At 47.3% G+C, this 19,620-nt stretch overlaps 1 pseudogene; it reads left to right on the forward strand.

Annotated features, from left to right (window-relative positions):
- LOC112880914 overlaps positions 1-16,002 on the forward strand; it is a 33,212-nt pseudogene extending 17,210 nt beyond the window's left edge.
- Positions 16,003-19,620: the final 3,618 nt, after the last annotated feature.

Here is a 19,620-nt window from a genome sequence, read left to right on the forward strand (position 1 = left end):
GGAAGTGTTTAAGGGCCTTGCAAACCCGGCCATAAAGGGAAACACGAGCTGTGGGTAAAGTTTACGACCTCTGCAGAGTGAAAACTGATATATCAGCCGTGCTCACGGTTAAGAGTGGCTTGGACCCTCACATGATAATTGAACTTAAAGAATGAATTAAGCTGATGTTCTTTATTTGATGTTGTTGTTTATTTAATCAGTTTTTATATAAGGGTTGGTATAAACTTAAACCTAGTTAATGCCTGCTAAATAAAACTTGACCAATTAAAATGCTTATCGCAGTCAAACCATGTCAGCTTATCCTTGATTTGGCCTTGCATGTCATATAATTTACTCCACTTGCTGAGTACCAACCATAAGTGTACTCACGCTTGCTTTATTAAAACCAATGCTGCTCAGAACAAGATAACTTTCCGGAGTTTCCCGAAGATATTGGAGATTTCTAGGCGAGTGTCTCCCAGTCAACTGCCTGTGAAGTTGAAGTCCGCTGCTATTTATCGATGTTTGTTTATTCATTTAAGATTAAGACTGTTGGTCATGTAATAAAGTACTATTATACTCTTATTCGTTAATGCATTGCTTCGGATATTCGCTTGTGACGTCTACTGTATGTGCGGAACTTGATCCTGGCGCACATATGGGATGCACTCGGATACCTTTTCTAAACCGGGTGTGACAGAAGTGGTATCAGAGCTGTGTTGACTGTAGGACGTTATCCTAGCTAGTAATGGTCGAATTTTAAGTCTTATCTTGCTTAGTAGCCAAGCTTCTGCCTGCTTGCTTTTGAAAACTGCTTATTTTCTTGATTATATCGTTATTCTTCTATCTTTTTCTCCTTGAGCACATGCTTGTCTCTCAAGTGTGTTGATGTTTGTAAAAAAATGCCATCTTGCTTTAAGGTCACTCATAGCATTCCTCTAAATGTTCTCTATCTTGCGTTGCCCTCACTTCTGTTGCAGATGGTCAGAACCAGGCAGACTGCCCGTAAGAGCACCCGTGGACCACCGCATCCAATTCATCACTCGCAGGAAGTGTCCGACCCACAGGATGACCACCACTACGACCATTCCAATGAAGGATGGGTGGACACCGACACTGAGGAGGAGCCCATGGAGTTGCCAGACGACCATCCAGAGGTCTCAAGTGGCAGCAATGAGGGCCCTGCAGGAGGGGATGGAGGTGATTCAGGTGCCGCAGATGGAGACAAGGATAAGGGTGATGCTGAGGACTCCGATGCGCCAGGAGATGACGATGACGATCCAGATGATGATCCAGAGCTAGCTGTCGCCACAAACCCACCACCACCTGAGCCTCGCTACGAGAAGCAGATACTTCACTTGGAATCTGCCGAGGGTCCATTTCCCGCGCTTCTCTGGAGGGCCATGCAGAGGATTGGCTTTCCGCGGAAGCCACATTTTGAGGCTCACTTGTTCAAGAATGCACAGCAGGAGGAAGAGTGGTTGGTGTCGGTGTTGATTTGTGTTCCGGATGAGAGACCTGGATGCTGGGTGGAAGACTCTAAGCATATTGACGAGGTGCCCAGAAGGACTTTGGAGGCAGGGACTAGTGAAGCTGCCAGGAGGGCACTCTACTTTCTTTGCTACGCTTACAAGGAAGAGCTCCAGGGCACTGAGTTTCAGCAGTTCCCACAGCGCAAGAGGGGAGCTACTTGTGCGCAGATTCCTGCCCCACCCCCTGGGGAAGGAAGCCTGCTCATGGATACTACGCAGGAGCTGGTCGCCGCTCTCAGCACGGATCTAGATGCAGCCGGGACAGAAATCCAGGAGGTCAAGAAAAAGCTGATGAGGACCATCAGGGAGAAGGCAATTCTGGAGGCTCGGATGAGAGGAGATCCAGTGTTACCTCCGGAGTACGACAGCATTGAACCAAAGGAGTACTTGCCAGAGTCACCTCCTCGCAAGCGCGTGCACTACGGAGAGCCCGGCTACCGCACCAGCTATCGTTAGAGGATAGATTTAGGAGTTAAGATAGGAGTAAATCTTTCTTTTTAGATAGGAGTTTTCTAAGAGTCTTTTGTAATCGTTAGTACGAACGATCTTAATAGTGTGTTAAATTAGATTAATGTGAATGTGTGCTTGGTTTTGTGACAATGTTTGAGTTGGATCTTTGTAATGATTGTGATAGGTTGTGGAGTGATGACCACAACCATATCATGTTATTAATACAAATATATAGTTTAGTAAAATTTTGGGGTATATCTTTCTTTTTTTTTACTATCTTTACCTTGCCCTTGTTCCTATCCATTTTTCCATGATTGAATTCATGAGTCTCCTTTTCTAACCCAATCAGATGGTGAACACCAGGTCCGGGTCAGGAGTTGATCAGCCTGCAGCACCGCGACAGAGGGCGCGCAACAACACCAACCCCAACCCGCCCCCAAGTCAACCGCACCAGACGCCACCCGCAGGGATGGAGCAGTTCCTCGCCGCCCAGACTCAGCTGCTGACCAACATGGCAAACACCATCGCCAACATGCAGGCTCAGATGAACCAAGCGCCACCCCCTCCACCACCACCAGCAAGGGACAGGCACAGGGAGTTCATGAGTCACAAGCCTCCCACATTCTCTCATTCACCGGATCCACTCCAAGCTGATGACTGGATCAAGACTGTGGAGAAGATGCTCAACCTCGCCCAGTGTACCGACAGAGAGAAGGTCCTTTATGCTTCAGGCAGACTGGAAGGGACCGCCGTAGATTGGTGGGATGCTTACACAGCAGCTCATGACAACCCCGACACTATCAGCTGGCAGGAGTTCAGAAGCAAGTTCAGGGAGCAGCACATACCCAAGGGCCTGATGAAGCTCAAAAAGCAGGAGTTCCTTGCATTGAAACAAGGGGCAATGTCCGTGAGTGAGTATCGTGACAAGTTCATCCAACTGTCTCGCTACGCCCCTGCAGATGTCGCAGATGATGAGGAGAAGCAGGATCACTTCAGAGAGGGTCTGATTGGTCCTATCAAGTATCAACTAATGGTGCACACTTTTGACAGTTTCCAGAAGATGGTGGACAAGGCCATCATGGTGGAGCATGCTCGCAAGGAGATGGGTGAGCAGAAGAGAAAATACGAGTCACCAACGCAGTTCAGCAGCAATGCACGTCCTCGCTTCAACGCCCCGCAAGGAACATCTTTCCGCTCAGGAGGACAGAATGTCAGCTTCGGGCAGAGTCAGTACCCGCGCTTCAACCAACAGGGTCAACAGCAGCAGCAAGCTCAACATGCAAGTCAGTCAGTGCAGCGCTCCAACTTTCAGCAGAATCGCCAGGGCACCCCACGGGCACACCGATGAGAAACAATGCCACTGCTCCCGCCGGTGGTAATACTTGCTACAGATGTGGTGAAGCGGGACACTATGCAAATCGTTGTCCCAAGGGAAATAGCCAGAACACTCCAGGCCAGTTTAACAACAGCGGACAGAGGCAGACACCGCAGCAGCAGCAACAGCCCCGAAACAACATGCAAACGCCCCAGAGCAACAAGGGTCAGCAAAACTACGTCCGCGGGCGTGTGAATCATGTCACTGCGGAGACCGCTCAGGAAGCTCAGGACGTTGTGTTCGGTATGTTCCTAGTCAACTCTGCCCCTGCATCAGTTTTGTTTGATTCCGGCGCATCGCATTCTTTTATTTCCGCTCAGTTTGTTGCAAAACATGGCATTTCCGTGCATTCTATGTCAAACCACATGCTAGTTAGTTCGCCTGGGGGAAATATGAGGGCCATGTATCAGTGTCTTGGAGTCAATTTCAAGATCGTGGGCAGAGAGTTCCGTGCAAACTTTGTGGTGCTGGATTCCAAGGGAATCGATGTCATACTCGGAATGGGATGGCTGAGCAAAGTTGATGCAGTAATTCAGTGTGCCAAAAGGTCAGTACTTCTCACTAGTCCAGAAGGTGAAAGATTCGAGTTTGTTGCAACACTCCCGTCGGCAGCAGATTGTGCAGTAAATCAGTTGAAGGCAAGTTCGATGGAGGATATCAGAGTTGTCAGCGGTTACCCGGATGTCTTCCCTGATGATTTGCCAGGTATGCCACCTGAACGTGATATTGAATTTATCATAGATCTTTTACCTGGTACTGCACCTATTGCCAAGCGGCCATATAGAATGTCAGTTAGTGAGTTAGAGGAACTTAAGAAACAACTGAAAGAATTGCTAGGTAAGGGTTACATTCGTCCTAGCTCTTCACCTTGGGGAGCACCCGTGATATTCGTTGAAAAGAAAGATGGTACACAGCGGATGTGTGTTGACTACAGGGCCTTGAATGAGGTAACTATCAAGAACAAGTATCCATTGCCGCGTATAGAAGACTTGTTTGATCAGCTGAAGGGAGCCAAGGTATTCTCAAAGATTGATTTGAGGTCAGGTTATCATCAGCTGAGGATACGGCCTTCAGATATTGCCAAGACAGCATTCACTACCAGATATGGATTATATGAATATACGGTGATGTCGTTCGGGTTGACTAATGCCCCAGCCTACTTTATGTACCTGATGAATAAAGTGTTCATGGAGTATCTCGATAAGTTTGTGGTGGTATTTATTGATGATATTCTGGTATACTCCAAGAATGAGGAGGAACATGAGGAGCACTTGAGACTCGTTTTGCAGAAGCTCAGGGATAATCAGTTGTATGCTAAGCTCAGCAAGTGTGAATTTTGGTTGAATGAGGTCTCATTTCTGGGTCATGTCATCACAGGTGGAGGTATTGCAGTGGATCCAGGGAAAGTAAAAGATGTGTTGAAATGGGAGCCACCCACGACGGTTTCGGAAATTCGGAGTTTCCTAGGACTTGCGGGATACTACAGGAGATTTATTGAAGGTTTCTCTAAGATAGTGAAACCTCTTACGTCACTGCTAGAGAAGGACAAGAAATTTATATGGTCAGCGGCATGTCAGGATAGTTTCGAGAAGCTGAAAAAGAGGTTGACAACTGCACCAGTGTTGGCTATGCCTGATATTTACAAAAGTTTCGATATCTATTGTGACGCTTCTAAGCAGGGTCTTGGTTGTGTATTGATGCAAGAGGGACACGTGATTGCATATGCGTCCCGTCAATTGCGGAAGCATGAACAGAACTATCCCACACATGATCTGGAGTTGGCAGCAGTGGTACATGCTCTGAAAATTTGGAGGCACTACTTGTTGGGTCACCGATGCCAGATATATACCGATCATAAGAGTTTGAAGTACATTTTCACTCAGAATGATCTCAATTTAAGGCAGCGAAGGTGGTTAGAGCTTATCAAGGATTATGATCTGGAGATACACTACCACCCAGGGAAGGCAAATGTGGTCGCGGATGCCTTGAGTCGCAAGAGCTATGTGAATGCGACGATGATTAGTCAGATACCTCGGGAATTGTACAAGGAATTTGAACGACTCAACCTGGGGTTCATCGCTCATACGGAAGGAATCACTATAGAAGTGGAGCCGACCCTCGACCAAGACATACGGAAGGGTCAGCTTGAGGATTCTAAGATACAGGAGATAAAGGAAATGATAGAAGCAGGCAAGGCACCAGATTTTACCGAAGATGAACATGGAACAGTATGGTTCAAAAAGAGGATATGTGTGCCAGATGTGGATCACCTCCGAGAGAAAATCCTGCAGGAAGCTCATGACTCAGCTTATTCTATACATCCTGGCAGTACTAAGATGTATCAGGATTTGAAGGAAAGGTATTGGTGGTATGGCATGAAACGTGACGTTGCAGCTCATGTGGCATTATGTGACGTGTGTCAGAGAGTTAAGGCAGAACATCAGAGACCAGCCGGATTGTTACAGCCATTGAAGGTGCCGGAGTGGAAATGGGAAGAAATCGGTATGGATTTCATTGTGGGGTTGCCACGTACTCGAGATGGTTACGATTCTATATGGGTTATAGTGGACCGACTGACCAAGGTGGCTCACTTTATACCGGTAAAAACTACATATACAGGTGCACGATTGGCAGAGTTGTACATCTCGCGAATTGTGTGCTTGCATGGGGTACCTAAGAAGATAGTATCAGACAGGGGTACTCAGTTTACGTCTCGATTCTAGCAAAAGTTGCATGAGTCAATGGATACGAAGTTGAACTTCAGCTCCGCTTATCATCCGCAGACAGATGGGCAGACCGAAAGGACAAATCAGGTGTTAGAGGATATGCTCAGAGCTTGTGCATTGAAACATGGAGGCAGTTGGGATAAGAGTTTGCCGTTCGCAGAGTTCTCTTATAACAACAGTTATCAGGCCAGTCTAAAGATGGCACCGTTTGAGGCACTGTATGGCAGGAGGTGCAGGACTCCGTTGTATTGGAGTGAGACAGGTGAAAGTCAATTGTTTGGGCCTGAGATTATAAAAGAGGCTGAAAGGCAGGTACAGGTCGTTCGTGAGAACCTGAAGGTGGCTCAGTCAAGACAGAAAAGCTATGCAGATACTCGACGACGAGAGTTGACCTTTGAGGAAGGTGACTACGTATATCTGAAGGTGTCACCTATCAGAGGTTTGCGCAGATTCAAGGTCAAAGGGAAATTGTCGCCTCGTTACATTGGTCCGTTCAAGATCCTAGAGCGGAAAGGCGAGGTGGCCTACCAACTAGAGTTACCCGCACGGTTGTCAGACGTACACAATGTATTTCATATCTCCCAGTTGAAGAAATGTTTGAGGGTACCTGAGGAGCAGTTACCGCTGGAGGAACTGGATGTGCAGGAGGACTTGACATACGAGGAGCACCCGATCAAAATACTGGATACAGCAGAGAGAGTTACCTGGAGTAAGAGGATACGAATGTGCAGAGTTCAGTGGAGTCACCATTCAGAGAATGAGGCTACCTGGGAACGAGAGGATGAGTTACAGGCAGATTTTCCCCAGCTCATTGCTAGCCCAGCCGAATCTCGAGGACGAGATTCCTTTTAAGCGGGGTAGGTTTGTAACACCCTAAATTTTTTTGCAAAGTAAAAGAATAAATTGAATGGCATGATAGGTTAAAGGGTTACATGATTTTTGATAAGCAATTTTCTTAAAGTATTAAAATAAATGTAAGGGAAAATATATGGCATGTGCATTCATGCTCTTTGCATTGTTTCCTTGTTGGTAGTTTATTTGGATTTGAGTTTGAATTCAATTTCCATGTTCAAATTCAAAAATATTTGCTATTTCACTTTCTTTTTCCCTCCCTCTCTTTTCTCCCCTTTGGGCCCAGCCCAGCCGGCCCCTCTCCCCTCTCCTCTTTCTCTTCTTGCAGCCCAGCCCGGCCTTATTCTCTCTTCTCTCTTCGCTCCGCTCGGTCCGGTCCACCCCGCGCGGCCCAAGGCCCGCGCTTCTTCCCTTTCTTCCTTCCCCGTGCGCTCTCTCTCTTTTTCTGGGCCGCAGCTCGCCCGTCGGCCTAGCCCCGCGCGCACACCCCCGCCTCCTCTCTCTCTCTCTTCTCCCCCTATCGCGCTGACAGGCGGGGCCCGCCTGTCAGGCCTTTCCCCTCCCCCGCGCCCGAGCCGGACCCGAGCTCGAGTCCGAGCTCGGTCCGCCCCTCCGCGCCGCCTCCGTCTCGGGCCCGCACGCCCAGGCGCCCGCGGCCGCCCCTTTTTAAGCGCCGCTCGACCCCCGCTCCCTAAACCCTAGCCGCAGCCGCCCTTCGCGTCCTAACCCTAGCCACCGCCGCCGCTTTGCCGTCCGCGCCCCGGGCCGCCATCGACTCGCTGGTCCGCCGCCACTTCCCGGCAATCATCTGCCCCCGAAGCACCACGAGGTGGTGAGGAAGCTCCCCGGCCGCTTTTCCCTCTCCCTCCTGCTCTCCCGTGCCCGCGCGTCGCTTCCCGACGGGTCGCGCCGCCCCTCGCCGTCGGCCGCCATCCACGGCCGCCCATGCCCCTTCCAAGAGCCTCGAACTGACTCCCTTTGTCCCCCTCTCTCTCCCCAACCAAATCCCGTCCCGAATGGTCGCCGGAGACGCGAGATCGCGTATCTCCGGCGAGTCTCCGCTGCTCGGGTCGCCGCCGGCGACCCCCCTCCACCGCCCGAGCCCGCTCGCCCCCCCCTCTGGCCGTTGGATCTGGATCCAACGGCTCAGGTCCGCCTAACCCGCGAGTCAAACAGATCGGGTACCGGTCAACCGCACTGTTTTTGCAAATGAGCCCTTATGTTTTTCCAGATTCAACCCGCCGTCCTTTCCAGTGCAAAAGTTTTCGCGTTTAGGTCCTATTTCTTCTGTTTAGGTCCCTGAGTTTTTTCAAAATTGAACCCGCAGTCCTCTAGCCCTCGGTTTTGCGTGCTAGCCCCTCTGTTTAGGGTTTATTTTCAATCTAGCCCCCGGTTTCTTATGTCAGAGCCCTTATAGATCTAGATTTATCACAGATAGGTCCCTGGAATTCTATTTTAGCCCTAGTTTCTTCGTTCTAGCTCCGATTTCATCGATTCTTGCGCTCACGCGAACCTTACGACTTATACAATGTTTCTAAAACCTTATTTTATTCTGTTTTCATTGATTGGTGTACTGTTCTTATTTTATTGTGTTGTTTGTTTGTATGTGCTCGTGTGTCGTGATAGACGGTGCGCAGTTCGAGGATCCGCAGGGTCAAGACTTTGAAGAATTTCCTGAGCAGCAGCAGTTTGCTAATGAAGGCAAGTGGTCCTTGATCATGTTTTCAGTCCTATTAATATCACAAGCACACCTTTACTTTATATGCATGCATGTGTCTAGAATATGCTGGAATCCCAAATTAAGGATATGCCTAGTTTCATTTAAACTTCCTTGTTTAAACCTGGGTTGTTTTTTTTTGCTTATGTTATAGCTACGCTAGTTGCTTATTAGTAGTTTTTGGATGTTTGGAAAATATGTTACCTCCTGTATCCTCCATGTCCTTTGGTATTCTGTTATGGCGATGAATAAGATTATTGAATGAATCGGAACATGGAGAACCACCCAGGAAAACAGTGCAACCACAGTACTATATGGCTCTAGTCTTGGCTAATTAATTAGAAACTTTGGCTTATGATGATCTTACCGGAACGGCAAGAGGGGTTGCATCGTCGGGGTATAGCTCGGTCCTCTTGAGGGTGTGATATGATCCTGGGTAAGGCGTCCACCTCATTAGGAGGAGTTATGACCGCTTTGACTTGAAACCTTAGCGGATTATCATAAGTTAGGGAATCTTTGTAAAGGCCTCGTAGTGAATCCCTGCCACTCACCTTGGAAGTGTTTAAGGGCCTTGTTTGTAAATGCTTATCGCAGTCAAACCATGTCAGCTTATCCTTGATTTGGCCTTGCATGTCATATAATTTACTCCACTTGCTGAGTACCAACCATAAGTGTACTCACGCTTGCTTTATTAAAACCAATGCTGCTCAGAACAAGATAACTTTCCGGAGTTTCCCAAAGATATTGGAGATTTCTAGGCGAGTGTCTCCCAGTCAACTGCCTGTGAAGTTGAAGTCCGCTGCTATTTATCGATGTTTGTTTATTCATTTAAGATTAAGACTGTCGGTCATGTAATAAAGTACTATTATACTCTTATTCGTTAATGCATTGCTTCAGATATTCGCTTGTGACGTCTACTGTATGTGCGGAAATTGATCCTGGCGCACATATGGGATGCACTCGGTTACCTTTTCTAAACCGGGTGTGACAAAGAACAAACACCATGTGTGCATCAGCCGATGTCTTTACATTGGCTTTTGACTTCTTGGGATGCCATACCTTCTTAGAGGAACTCATCTCTGCTTTTTTAGGGCGGTGAACTTTCTCAGCCAAATCTGGTCGTGCCTTCCTCAGTATTTCCAAATATTGGGTCTCGGCTTCTTCCAGGCTGTGCAACCGCTGCACCCTCCGCTTCTGGGACCGGTTAAGCCCATCAGGGCACCAGCGTGGTCGGTGATATTTGTCTTCCTCACCTTCTGAATTTCCCCCTGTGCGTGATGACTTGGCTTGTCCATGGCGGGGCTGCTCTGGTCCTAGACGCTAAAAAACTGAGGCACTTCTTGCATCTTGCTTCTGCGACTTGCACTCTAGGCAATCCTCAAGGGTGGGTAGTCGTTTCATACCAGAATTCCAACAGTACTTGAAGAACGGGCAATGCCAATGATCTCGCATATCATCTCGCTTCCTAGGCGTTTCCCGGTGCGCCGCTCGATTTTTCTTCTTCAGTCTCGTGTTGGAGACGCTGTCGATACTGATACTGGTATTTTCTCAACAGATGGGAGGAAACCGGTCGTTGATTCCTGACGTGCCTGACCTGCTCTTCGGTGACATAGTCCTTTTCTTCTTTTTGGGGCCGATCGCAAGAATTGGCCTCTTGCTTCCTTGCATGCTGACATGATGTATGTCCTGCCATGTTAATACCGAGCATAAAATCCAGTTGACGACGTGTTGATCGGTTGTACCCTTCTACCATGTTTACATTCGGGAACGGTTGAGTATCAACCTTCATGGCGTACTGCCCCAAGATTAATCGGCCTTGCTCAATAGCCGATTGTATCTATCGCCGGAGTTCCTTGCAGTCACCGGTACCGTGAATGAAAGAGTTATGCCACTTGCAGTATGACCTCCCCTGGAGCTCCTGAGCTGTTGGGATCTTGCAACCTTCAGGGAACTTCAACTGCTTCTCCTTCAAGAGTAAGTCAAATATTTGTTCGACCTTGCTCACGTCAAAATCAAATCCTTTTGAAGGTCCCTGTTGTTTTACCCACTTGCAGGACACGGGTTTTGCCCCCCGTGCCCACTCTACAACTGCTATCTCTTGGTCGTCCCCAGAATCTTCGGAGTCTTCAGCGTCAACCACTGCTACTTGACGTTTGAACTTGTCTTGGTATAATTCTAGGTGGCGTTGCTCGTATACTGTCATCTTTTGTACCAGATGTGCTAAAGAGTTGAACTTCAGCTGGAAAACCAGATCTCTGAGTGGTTTTACCAATCCCAAAGATGCCAATTCAACTGCCTCTTTTTCTGAAATCCGAGTCGAGTAGCACCGGTTCTTAACTTCTCTGAAATGCTGGATGTATTCCGCCACCATTTCCCCCCGCTTCTGACGGACCTGTGCCAAATCAGCAATCCCAGCCTCTGCAGCTTCTGAATGATATTGTATATGGAACTGTTTCTCTAGCTGCTTCCAAGTGTGGATAGAATCAGAACCCAATGATGTCTACCATCCAAAAGCTGGCCCTATGAGAGACTGCGAGAAAAACCTCACTCGCAACGGATCTGACACCGAAATCATCCCTACTGCACCAGATATCAGCTCACATGCTCTATGGAGCTGGATCCTTCTGCTCTGCTGAATTTGGTGAACTCAGGCAGCCGATACTTGGGCGGCAGAGGAATCAAGTCGTACTCACTTGGATACGGCTTGGTGTAGCCGATCGCTCGCCTTCTCGGGAGAATGCCAAATTGATCTCTCAAAATGGCAGTAATCTGATCCACCGTATGAACTCTTAGGGATGAGTGCGTACCTTCATGACTCGGCCCTGTCGCGTAAGTAGCCAGCCATGCCTGTTTGTCGGCATTGACTACAGATGTTCCCCCAGCCGTTCTCTGTGTGGCTTGCGCCGTGTTGCCACCATCTGGTATATACGCACAAACATACCCATGCAGTACCTCCTTAGGGGGTTCACTAAAGAACTGGTGATCGGCAAGGTCACCTCCCACCTTGTACATGATGTATGCTGGAGAATTATGTTGCTCTGGGGCTGCAAATGTTTAAGGCACTAGAGGCCTAGCTTGAGAAGGTAACTCCCCTCTGTGACTCCCTAAAGCAGGTCCTGTTGGAGAATACTGGTGTTTCACAATCTCCTGCACCACACGTACCGCGACGCGCTCAAGGGTGTTCACCAAACTCTCAGAATGTCGATGTAACGAATGAGCCACCATGTAGTTGACTTCCTAGCGGAGAGCTTGCGTGCGTTGTTCCGTAGGAGTAGATAGATCCACTTCGTCGAGTGCACCTTCAGATGAAAATCCCTTCCATCTGATGTCGTGGTGACGGGTCCTTTCAAATGAGCCGATGAGATCAGCTTCAAAAGCAGCCTTTATTTCATTATACTTCTGCTTGTGCTCATCAGACAACTCTTCATAAGTAATCGGGTTCTCGTTCGGCATCTTGACAACAGAAGTCGATGTAGCCGAAGAAGAAGAAAGCAGTCGGTTGTAGTTGATGTAGTTGAAGGAAGTAGTCTATGTAGTCGATGAAGTAGTCGATGAGGTCCCACTGGGCGTGCCAGAATGTGTTGTCGGTCAAAACCCACCGGCGAGCAACGACAGGCAACACGAGGAGCCGGGAGGCTCTCGGGACTGCTGGTGGGTCCCGGTCCCTCGATCAATGGCCCAGAAGTCTGGCACACGCCCTGGCTTGGTGAAGTGCTAGGCGTGCCACCTGACCTATACCTGATTAGGAAGGTGTAGAAGTCGTTATCAGTTAGTTTCCTGCATGCACAGCCACGTCAAACATTAGTCCGAGCCACGACCGGCTCTTAATATGACTCCCAAGATCGGCTAGAAGAGCCGATGGAGCCTCTGCACTGAGTCGGACCTATCTTTATACCAGGTTGGACCTTCGGGTAACTCTCAGAATCAGCTAAAAGAAGCCGATTGCACCCGTTTAACAGATCGGATCTATTAATATTCGAATGTCTTGTACGAATCCAATAGAAAAGATAAAAGCATGCTCTATAATTACCAAGCTAATCCAATCTACGATAGTAAAGGTTTTTACCGTGTAACCGGAACATCCTACGCGTGGTTAAGCCTAACGAACATGAAAGATAGTAGGACGCTAACCTAAAAAGAGGCCTAAAAACCAACTAATAAGCCAATTCCCGGAACAATCCCTCCTTAGATTACCATAATGCACCAGACATGCAGCCAGAACATTCAACCCGTTTGAAGGGCCTAATCATATGGATATTAAACCAAATCCTTGTAGTACAAAGAACTACCATAATAGATTAGATCAGAGCAAGACGCTGCCCTTGCACCTGGGATCACGTACAAGGGCAGCCAAACGATTACGAACAGCAAGCAGAGCATGGATATATTATTAAGAACTAATGCAGTATCATAATCGTCTAAGATAACTAGTGTTACTCGTCATCAACAACGCTTCAGCACGAGAAAACACGAAGATAAGCAGATAAATGCGATGCTGCCCCGACCATGCAGAGCATGATCGGAGCAGCATGTCAGTTACCTGGAGAAACCCTTAGGAAAAGGGATGGCGATGCGCTGAGAGTTTGTTGTGAATGTTGTGTTGTTTTATTAAATCTCATGATACATATTTATAGTCCGGAGACTTGATCTTTTTAACTAACCCTAGCTGATTATGATACAATCTCTAACTTACTATATTTAAACTATCCTTACTAGATACACGGCCATCCTGGCCCTTAATACGCTTACACAGAAGCCGATTCGCAAACCGCCACGATGATATTCTTCAGCCCACGTTGCTCTCAGCCCATCCTCTGGCCTAGTCAAATTATGGCAATAATAGTACCTGAATATCACAGCAAACTCTGAGGATGAGTATGATCCGACAAGTAATGACACTGCTGAGGAAGATCTGCTTGACGATGACACTCCTGAGGTGCTAATTCCTCCTGTCTTATTACAAATTAACATGCTATTTTCTTGCTAAATCTACTTGTCCAATTTATGCTTCCATTTTTGGAATGGTTTGAAGGGTTGTAACAAAAAAACTGCTGCTATGCATCCCAAAGCAATCAAGACTCGTTCAAAAAGAGTTTTTGCAGAGCCACAAACTACAGAAGTACAAGGTCAAAGAAAACAACTTCCTATCGTGATGCAAGTTTGGCACCAAATGAAATCTTTGTGCCATCTTCATCACTATCACATGGCAGCCAAGTTGAAGAAGTTCGCAACTTTGATGGCCACACACATGCTACAGCTGAAGGCTAGTTTAACTGTCATGTTTCTTACTCTTATTATACTAGCATTGATTGCATGATGACTGCATTTTTACATGCTGCCATTTTTCCAGCTAATGTACCTGCCCTTTTTGATGATAACAACCACATGACCAATGAACTTCATGCCATTGCTCCCTCTGATGGGCACAACCAGATGGGTAACGAAGGTAATAATTTTTGGCTATCATTATGTTTAGCGCTTAGTGAACTGAATGATGATTGTTCTTATTGGCTATCATTTTTTAGATAATGGACATGTCCAGATTGAGGATAACATGACTATTGCAGGTGAGGCTACTACTAATCTTGGTGTCCAGAATGAGATAACTAATGAAGGTAATAGTATATCAATCTATCTACCATATCATGTGTTTTTTGCTTCGCAATTGAACTTTGCATCTCGTGCTTGATCCATGCTCAATTCATCTTACTAATTCTATCTCTATGTAGATGTACAACTTGTTGAAAATGATCGAAGGGAGAGAGGAGTGAATATGGGACATGGTCTTGAGAAGATGAGTCGAGCTATGCATGGGAAGCTACTAATTGTTATTCCTGAAGGGGGAATAAGGCCCGGCACCTTTTGCAGCTGCTAAGTTTGCAACCGAATGCAATATTGGAGTCAGGAACCATATGCCGGTGTTAAATCATTGGAAGGATTATAAGAAGAATTATGCTCTTTTAGAACAATTTAGAGGAACACTTAAACTGCATTATCTAGGTCTTCCTATCTCATTGAGTGGCTATAAATTGTTGATTTTTTCACACATTCTTCTTTTTTTAATAGGCAAAGTTTGATATCAATACCAATGATGCATCTGTTCAAAAAGCCTGTTCTGACATGATGAAGAATGCAATCTGTCAACAACATCACAGGCTTAAAAAGCAATATTTTGATCCTTTTCCATTGCATTTGGTGAGCAAATCTTCTCCTATCAAATCAATGACTGATGAACAATGGAATGATCTTGTAGAATCTTGGAAGAGACAAAAAAGATGGTACATTCCTTTCTAAAAACCTAAATCCTACCTCATATGTATTGAATTGACACATGACTTACATGTTTTCTGATTTTTTATGTAGGAGACATGTCAAAAGAACAAAAACAACCGATCTAATGTGAAGCACCACCACACAACTGGTTCTCGTAGTTACCCGGTTCATGTAGAAAATTTGGTAAGTTACATATGTATTTATATTTTTCTGTTCTATATTTCAGCATGACTGTGGAACAAAAATTATGCACTTTGCAGTGCTTTGTGATATTTTATGAGGTAGCTGCAGACGAGGTTAAAAAATATTTCTAATAGTTTGTGTTTGGGCTGAAATGAGCTGAGTTGTTATGTTAATGTCTAAACTACCATTTGTTGTAAATTTGAATGCTTTCATATGTCAAGTTCATGCTTAGTCCTGCCCAAAAGCCATATGTCAACCTGTAATTCCTTTTTGCTACTATCATGTCAACTTGCTGAAATTGTTATTTTTTTGAAGAGAAACCTGCTGAATATGTTATTACTGTATATAAATGTTTCTAGGGAGACAAATATATTGATCATGAACCTGATGCATTGGAGTTGTTCAAGGAGTGTCACTATAGCAAGAAAAAGAAACGGTTCACACTTGATATACAATTAGCCATAGTTAAGTATCATTCAAAACTGCTGCTTTAAATTCTTATAATGCTCTCTCAAGATCAATGATCATGTTTGCTACTTGCATTTTCAGTATAAAATGGAAACTAGATTGTCTGCATCAAGAGAAGGTGAACAATCTTTGTCTCCTACTAAGGTTGTTGCTGATGTGCTTGCTAAGAAAACAAAGAAGAGTTCATTTCTAAAGAATATTGGGATTCATAATGCATGCTCTAGGCCTAGCATAAGAAGCATCAAAGCGCAACTTGAAGTCGAGAAAAGGGCAAATGGTGACCTTCGAGCTGTTGTTGATGCCCAACGTGAACAATTGGATTCGCTATCAAAGCAAGTGAAAGAAACAGAACAGGGAAGAATTAGAGAGCAAGATGAAATGAAGAAGAAACAAGCTGAGATGGAAGCAAAGCTCCAGCTCGTGCTAAGTCAGATCACGTCAACTTGAGCGAATGCTATGGTGGGACTTAGACATTTGTTTTGTTTCTGCAACAGCTGCATGCATTTTGTTAATAGATGAAGTAGTTATAATACTTTTGCTCTTTCATGCTTGCTAATGCAAGATGCATATGCTAGACATTTGTTGATGTCGTATGCCTAACTTGGATGTCGTATGTGATGGATGGAATCTATATTGCTATATTTGATATATGAGCATTGTTGTTTTTCCATGTTTATAAGGTTTGATGTATGAATGTGGTATGATTTGAGCTGAATTAATAATTTTGAAAATGGGCTGAATTGAATTTGATGAATTTTTTGGTGGCTGAACTAAATTGGGCGAAATTGGACCAGATTTTGAATTGGATTGAAAGTAATATAAAATGGCACTAATGGGTCTGGTCAAAAATTAAGAAAATGGGCTGAAAAACCTCTGAGTTATTGGGCCAAGCTTAATCCTACGTGGCACTAATTCGTGACGTTTTTTTCGTCATAAAGTTTGGGCCTGGGCTGGGTTGGGGTGGGCTCAAGGCAATTTGTGATGTTTAAGAAACATCACAGATTAATGTAATCAGTGACAGTTACATGCAAAATGTCACAGATGCAATCCATGACGCTCAATACATGACAAACGCAAAAAACGTCACAATCAGTGTTTTGTGACGTTTTTTTGCTAATCCATGACAAATTTGGTCCGTCACAGATTAAAGGATTTCTTGTAGTGGCAAAGAAACAATGAAGAAAGCGACATGGAGCATTGTGTATATATGGGGCACCGGGGTGACAGCAAAGCAGAAAAGACAACCATGCGCTTACGTATTCTACTGTTGCAAGCGAATCGATGCAACCAGCTAAGGTGCCTAGCGGACTTTTTGTACGCAGTCCTTTATTTTGTTTTTATTCTATTTTAGTTTGACCGCTCTCATTTTCACAGTGATACAGTGGATCTCCACTTACCACGTCGGCGATCCAAGGGGTGGCGCTTCGGGATGAGTTGCACATGCCAGAAGAGTTGAGGCCTAGGGACTTCCAGGGAAAGCCCTCGCCCTTGAGGGGCTACTATGGGGGGACGCCACCTTGGGATGCGCCGAAGGCCCAAGGATGAAGGGATGAACCAACCCCCCGAGCGGCCCCACAAGTGGATCGATGCCTTCAGTCTCAATTGAAGGGCCTAAAAGACGAAGCCTTCCCGAAGGGTGGGCGAGACAATCAACTCCGGGGGTTTCCATCTAATCAGGCGATCAATTACAAGACAAAGGCTGAGTACCGAAGGTCCACAAATGAGCAGGACCGACGTGTTGGCCTGGACCCGAAGGGAACGATGAGCTATAAAGGGGGCTTTAGATAGGAAATTACTATATACCCCTGGAATATTCTAGAAATATAGTTGTTGAGGGGCAAAAAAGGTGTAATAACATTAAAAGGTAGGTGGACCGCCCCTATAAGTACCCCTATAACTGTAATTGATGGGATGGATCCCTGTTGAATAGAGAATCACTAGTCCCAACCAAAGGTTTCTCTTTCTTTTGTCGTGCCGTTCGTGTTCGTTCCGCGGGCTGTTGTGGTGCTTCGTCCTTTCGAAGGGTACCCACCACCAACAGCTGCGACACCCTCCCCCACTGGATCCAGGTCCACCTCCAGGTCATGAGACTTCACAATGGCCATCACAAATTGCGCCGAGTCCCTGGAGGCCTTCTTGATGAATGCTTTCAGACAGCCCCGAGCAGCCTCCATGCGCTCCTGCACCTGTTCGGCGAGGGTGACTTCTTCCGACTCGAACGCCACCAGAATGGAGTCCACCTTGCTAATCACCCGGTCTAGGTCCGCCCTTGAATCGGCCAGGTGCAACTCCAGCTCTGCAACAACAACAAAACACTTATATCAGCCCGGTACTACAAAAGCACCCAGCAACTCGGCCCACACCCAGGGTAGGGCCATTACCTTCGTAGCGCTGCTTCTCCAGCCGGAGCTTGTTCTCCGCATTTGCCACTCACCCGTCGACACCTCCCGTTGCCGATGCAGCTTCGCGTTGACATCACCGGCACCTGGAGCTCCCGGGCCATCTGCTTGTTGGCTTTGTGCAACTCTGCAACAACACCAAGTCAGCTTGTCACGACGTATCTGGATAAAATCACCAGGAATGGCAGTCGACTAACCACGCTTCTCCTCGGTGTGCTTCCAGGCAGCCTCAGAGTGATGGCGCTCCAGCGCCTGCAACCACTCCTCCAGCCGACACAGTCGATCAGCTGAGTCATCCTCGACCTAGAGCTGGGCCGCTGCCCACTGACTCAGGTCGGCCAGTGCCTGCACACACATAACATCGAGCAACAAACCTAGGTATTGAGAAGCAGCAAGACACCAACTACCAACCTGTGCCGACTCCACCGTGCGCCGAACTGTGGCCAACAGCACCTCCTTCATTACTTGGGGGCTCCTGCTGCCTAGCCCCTCCCCCGTGCGGTTGTGACACAGCCGGCTGAGCCGGAGGTGGGATCTGCGGCGGCGCGACAAGAGCAGGGAGGTCCGCCTTGGTCACCTCATCAACCACCTCTACCCGCAGCACCACTGTCGACCCTGTGCTAGCCTCCTAGGGTGGCACCGAATCTGCAGCTACTTCCTCCATCACCACCTCTTCATCCAAGCGGGCACGGTACGACGACTGCTCCACCGCAGGAGTCAGTCCCTTCGCCGCCTAAGCCAAATTGGACTCCTTGGCGGACTCCTACGCCTTCCTCTGTGGGAGGATCGATAGCTTTGCCCTGCTGCCCTTCCGGCAGTGGCGCAGGGCACAAGAACTTCACCACCCTCTCCTACAAAGGATCGAGTGCTATCACAACCCAATGGGAGCTATCATCTACAAATTCTGTAAGGACTCGGACAGCACAAAAATGACTCCGAGCAAAGTAAAATCGACTCAGTAAGGAGAATACTTACTTCTATGGTGGGCCGCTTGAGGTAGTACGCCTTCGAGCAGCCCTTGACTCGAACCTCCCCACTCACGATGAAGGTGACTCGGCTCGCTGCCTTCATGTGAGGAACATTGCGGTTCTTCACTCGCGTTGGATCATCCTGACCCGAGTACTTGTAGCCCCAGTGGACCCTCTCCTGAATCGGCTGTGTCAGCCGCTTGGAGAAGGTTAGGGCAAGGCGGCCCCAGTCAGCCTCCTGGCCTTGAGCTCCAGTAGCTTGGCCAGCAGGAACTCCACCTGAACCATCTCCTCCTCGGAAGGCTTCTCCTCCCACTTAGCGTTGGGGACTGGCGGAAGGCCAGTCCACGGCGGAAGACTTGGAGCTGGGTTCGCCACCATGAACCACTCCTCCGCCCACTTCTTGTTGCTATCCCTGAGGCCAGACTCTAGATACATCCCCCCTGGCGGAGAGAGAAGGCAGCCCCACCAACCACATCGGGCGTCCCCTTCTTCGGGTACGCCCTCAGGTGATACAGGTCCCCAGAGGTTGAAGTGGGCAGGGATGCCTAGGAAGCCCTCGCACAGATGGACGAAGATGGTGATCTATGCGATTGAGTTCGGCTTGAGGTGCATTGCCTCTAGCCCATAGTAGTGAAGGTTTCCCACGGGTAGGCCGAATCCCTTCTCATAGAAGGACCAGAAGACCATCGTCTCAG

Source organism: Panicum hallii, chromosome 2 (genome assembly GCF_002211085.1).
Source record: "Panicum hallii strain FIL2 chromosome 2, PHallii_v3.1, whole genome shotgun sequence".
NCBI classification, from domain to species: Eukaryota; Viridiplantae; Streptophyta; class Magnoliopsida; order Poales; family Poaceae; genus Panicum; species Panicum hallii.